General features: G+C 37.9%; 1 protein-coding gene across 1 annotated transcript in view; it reads right to left on the bottom strand.

Moving 5' to 3' along the window:
- Positions 1-5,673, bottom strand: part of SYT16 (synaptotagmin 16) — a 235,865-nt gene that overhangs the window by 227,577 nt on the left and 2,615 nt on the right. The gene's annotated exons all lie outside the window — the stretch shown is intronic.

Here is a 5,673-nt window from a genome sequence, read left to right on the forward strand (position 1 = left end):
TTTCTTACTATACAGTCCTGAGGAGATAGTCTGCATTTTTCATTTTCTCCTCTGAAGCATTAAGTCCCAATTATGCTCCAAAAACATTATGAAGAGAGATATCCTGATTCTGTAGAGTGCAGTTCTGTGGCTGAATTACACCTGTAAGTATAAGTGGTTTACAGAAGGGAGGCTAACAGTTATTTACTGGTACATTATGTATATGGCTAATTGTGTTGGTAATTCAGTATTTTGTTGGGTGTCAGTAGTAACACTGAAGAAGACAAGCTGTGTCTGTTGATTGATTGACTCATCTTTAATTATAAACAGAATGACTTTCTAGACATATGGTCTCTCAATAAAGGACAGGGTATTTAGTTTTTAAATGCAATACCAAGTTTCTGCTGAGAAAATTTTATAGACAGTGAGTTGACATTTACAGAGAGAAGACCTTCAGTTAACCAAGTAAAATACTAAAGGCAATGTACCAATTATGCTGCAGGAAACTAAGAGATAAATCAACCATTTAAAACATTTAACAAAGGCAGAAGAGTTAACAAATTTGAGACTTTAGCAAAAGTCATTTCATTTCAATCATCTACACTATATGAAGTTCAGGTTCAACAAATTATGTGGATGTTGGCTTCTCTAAAAATAGTTAACTAAAGCTAGCAGAGCTCAGTTCATTAAATACTATGGTAATAAGGTATTTGCAATCAGCCTGCAGATAATGTAATTATATGAAAGCTTGTTTTTTTGTTGTTGTTACTGATCTTAAATAAGACTTTTTAAAGCCTCATTTCGAAGTGCTTATAAGAAAAGAAGGCTGGTGCATATAAAAATTTTTTCCTCATAGCATAACCTGTAATTGGCCTGGTGATCAGGCTTTGTAGCTTGTAACCGAAAGCAAATTAGTAACACAGTTTCGTTATTCTGTAGTGCTGAGTTAGCATTTTGAGAAGATTAACCTCCTTGAAACATCAGGGATTTTTAACGTATTTTCAGAGGTGCACCAATTTCTTCCAAGCCATTAGGCTGGTATGACATTAAATTATGATCAAATAGCACTTGGAGATCTAAATGAGTTAATAAACTCGCAAAGCAGGCTAAGTGGAATCTTGGTCACCTAGGAGACACAGCATAAATCCAGTGAAGAAGGTTCAGTAACTTTCAGGTAAAATGGAGGCTATCATCTGGGTCCTTTCTGTGATGAAAGTGGTAGGCAACGCCACCCTTGAAAGAAGAGACCCACGTTTATACAGCTTCACCCCTGAGTGCACACCCTTGTCCATGAACAAGGCAGGTGGGACTGAGGCAGAGAGCCTGAGTCTTACCTGAGGGGTCAGAGAATGGAGCTGGGTGCTTAGAAGTCAAGATGGGAAGTCCCTGAATGGAGCAGTTCCAGGGAGGACAACCCCAAAATATGACTGTAAAATCCCCCCCGATCTTAGGCCTGCAAGCAGGACAGGAACTCCACTGAGTCCAGGGCAAATACACCGCAGGAGAGCTGAAAGTGCTGGGCAGATACTCCGGCAGCTGCCGGCTCCCGGGCCTCCTGAGTTCACAGCTCAAGCCCTGACCCGAGTCACATGGCAAATGCTTTCAGCTTTCCACTAAAACATAAAGAGGGCCACACCTGAGAAATACATAAGTTCTTTTTTCACTACTGGCTGAAATGATGGTTTTGAAATTGAGTCATTTCTTTTGATGTGTTAGCTGAGATTATTCTAAAAAGAGAGATTTGAGTATTACCACTGGCTTATCTGAGGACAGTCCCTCAGCTAAGGACAATGGAAGGAAGTGTGGGTCCTCACCTCAGGGCTGAGTCGTAGAAATTATTTTGGTTGTTGAAAATTAACAACATACTACTCTGTTGTTTTTTTTCCAGTTACTTTACTGAAGGACACTTTACTTCAACGTTAACTACATACAGACCTCAAGATTCTGGCATAACCACCAGTGACCCCTTCCTCTTTTATCTAATTTTCACCAGTTAAAATTATTTTCCAGTAAAGGAAACTATCTGTTTTAATTTAATCACCTTTACTGATCCAATCAGACAGTGCAATCCCTTATTTTAAAGTAAAAAATTTACCAAAAATAGTTTGAGTTAACATAGTAACAACTCATCAGTTTGATAAATCAGATCTGCCTCCTTTTTATCAGTACATTTTGCCCAACTAGAATTTATGTATCTGTAAGTACAAATCAATAATTAATTCTCTAGAAATGTATATGTATGTACATCAATACACTCTCTTGTAGCTACTCAGATACTCATTTTTACTGCATATTAAATAGGTGTGTTTCAAAAAAAAAACTTAATAAAAATAAGATAACTTAGCCAGGACTAAGTTATCTGCCCTAAAACTAAACATAAAACCAGAACAGATCCAGCCTAACAAAGCCTACATCCAAACCTCTGCAAGTTTGCAATGCTCTGGCAGTAATTTAAGTGCCTCCTAAAACAAAACTCAACACTCTTTAGCGGGAGATGCTAGAATCCAGAGTCTCTAACATGTATCATCATACAATAAAAAGTTACTGCACAGGGGAAGAAACAGGAAAATGTGACCCACAGTCAATAGAAAAAAAAAAAACAGCCAAGAGAAACACATATATTGATGAACACAATACTGGGCTGAGCAAGGATGTCAAAATAAGTAGCTAAGTGTATTAAATAATCTGTAGTAAAAGACGGACATACTGGGTAAAGGAAGGAGGAATTTCAGATATGAAAACCATAAGAAAGAACCAAGGGGACTCCAACAATTGAAAAATCCTACATCTAAAATTTTAAAGTTACTGGATGAGATTGACGACAGATTGAATAATGAGAAAAAGAATTTGTGAACTTGAAAACAAGTCAAAAGGAACCATCCCGTTTGAAGCACGAAGAGAAAAATTCTTGGTGGGGGTTGGGGGAGCCACAAGGACCCCAACATGCAGTCAACATGCATGTAACTGGAGTTCTAGAAAGAGAAGAGACCTCTGCAGAAAACAGGCGATATACTGAGAAAATAAACCATGACAGGCACATCATATCAAACTGCTGAAAACCAAAAGTAAAGAAAAGATCTTAGAAGCAGCCAGAGAAAAAGGGCACATAATATATGAGGGAACAATATGAATTAAAACTAACTTCTCATCAGAAACACTGAAAGCTGAAGACAATGAAACAATCTTTAAAGTGCTGAAAGAAAGAAAAGAAAAAAAAAAGCTGTCATACCTAGAATTCTTAATCCAGCAAAACTATTTTTTGAAAATGGAGATGAAATACATTTTCAGACAAACAAAAGCTGAAAGAATCTGTCTCCAACAGAGCTGAACTACAAGGAAGTTCTTTTAGACTGAAGGAAAATTATTCCAAATGAAAGCATAGATTTGCATAAAGGAAAAGAAGAGCCCTGGGAAAGTTCATATGTGGGTAACTGTAATACGCCTTTTTCTTATTTTTTCTTTCTTTAAAGCAAGAATAAAAATGTATAGTGAGATTCATAACATATAGTAAAATATGTAACAATATCACAAAGGATACAAGGAGGCTTTAAATGGAATTATATTGATTGAAGGAGACACATCCCTAACTTATCACAGGGAGATTCTACGGATTCACAGATGCACAATGTCATCTCAGAGCAAACCCAGGTATCTGGCCCCAGAGCAGTTTCTGTTATGCACTGTTGCAATGCTGCTGTTTTTCAAGTGAACATTTTACCACTACTTTGGGACTGCTTCATGAAGTTGCAATACCGACAGTGGTGTATTGCATCATTATCATTTTAACAAATCATGGTTGTACTAAGAAATCCATGAGATTCTCAAGACCTGTCTGCCCTGCTCACAACCTCTTTTAAGGAAAGCTGTCAGTATTGGGTCCTTCCACATAATTTGCTGTGCCCTGTGGCTCATGACTCTATTACATTGGCCACAGTTGACTGTACTAGGCGTCTGTGCCCTAGTTAAGGGCAGACATCCTTTGGCTGGACATCAGGGAGGCCAGAATGACTCTGTAAAATAATCTCTGCCCAATCAGGGGGCTCTTTTTTGGATTACAACAAGCAGAATCCATCAGAACCTCTGTCAGGAACGACAGAAGTTGCAGTGGGAGAGATGTGCAGAGAGAAGCTGGGAAACACGCGTTAAGAGTAGGCACATTATGACTACAGAGTGCTAGACGTCCACTTCAAAGTCGAGGACACGGCCCAGCTATCTGAGCTGCTGTGTGGAAAGAGCCGTTTCTGCGGCTCTCCAAGAAGCCACACCTCTCACAAGGCAGTGGCAGGCACCTTACTGTCGTCAGTATTCTGAAAATAAGCCTCGAGCCTTTAAGGTAACGTGAGTATGCCTTTGTTCCTGGCAACCTAAAGGAGCCTGTCCAAACTGATCTTAAAAAATCCAGACCTGCCATATGCGGCATATTAAACCAAATAATTCAGGCATTAAGAACACCACATAGAAAAGGGTTATACAGCCTGAGACTTCGGCATTTACTTTCACACAGGGAATTTTTTTTAATGTGCAATGAAAATTCCTACAACAAATGAAAATGTGAAGAGTTAAGCACCCATAGAATCTTCTCAATGCCAGTTTAAAAAGCATTCTTCAAACTGCAATTTAATTCAAGAATCAAGGGTAAGTTGGGAAGGCATTGATAACACTGCTTATTTTCCTAGGCTCTTTATGTCAAAGCAGGAGTAATTTTCAAACCAGAGAGTTCATTTTTAAAGATTCTTCAATTAAATATGTTTTCTCTATGTGTGAAACTGTCATAACTGAAATAGGTCATTAGAAGGGGATGCACAGTGTACCTAATTCAACCTGACACCACCAGGCACTTCTTAAGTTGTCAATCGAGCCATGAGAGCTCTGTTTCGTATCAACCTGAGGATCTGTGTAAACATATAAGCTTCCAGTTACTTCAATTATGTCTTAAGAAAATCACCTCAGAAATCACACTGCTAATAGTCACTTTTGTTTCCCTGACATCCAAGTACTTTTTAAAAGGTTACACTTTCCAGCTGTAATTATTTTGAAGCTTAACATTCATAGCTTTGCATTTGCAAAGCAATACACAGTTCTTAACATTTTTGACAAGTCAGTAAATAGTTCTGTATTATCTTTAACTTACAGCTGAGAAGAGGATTTTAAACAAACAGAAAGGAATTTCTTAAGGATGCATGGTGAAAATCAGTGGCAGAACTAGGATAGAAATGTTTTACTTTCCGGTTTCTAGATTAGAAAATTACAAGTATTCAATCCATTTAGATAAAGTTTTTAATGCATTTCCCTATCATATCACTGTCCTGGAAATCCCTGTAGAAGACAAAACCTTTGCCTAAAAGTTGGTTCAGTGTCTCTCCTCTGGCAGTCTAGAATACCTTGCAGATGGTACCACTATGTCTGTTTTAGGAAACGAGCATTTTAATTGGGTGTTAAAGAGGCTGGAATGTTTCCTTACATTAAGTATATTCACTCACAGTTAGGAAACCTTTGAGGCATTACAAGAAAGAGGTTATAAATTCAGATGGGATCTTGCGTGTGCCTGCAACCACATAAACTCAGAAAAGGAAACAAAGACAACGCCTTGTGATTTCTTACAGAGAACTGCAATTTCCAGGGTAGTTTCTGAAGAAATGAATTATAATACCTTATTTTCAAAGTGAAAAAAATATTCCCCTAATAAACATCCAT

This window comes from Camelus bactrianus, chromosome 6 (assembly GCF_048773025.1).
Source record: "Camelus bactrianus isolate YW-2024 breed Bactrian camel chromosome 6, ASM4877302v1, whole genome shotgun sequence".
NCBI lineage: Eukaryota > Metazoa > Chordata > Mammalia > Artiodactyla > Camelidae > Camelus > Camelus bactrianus.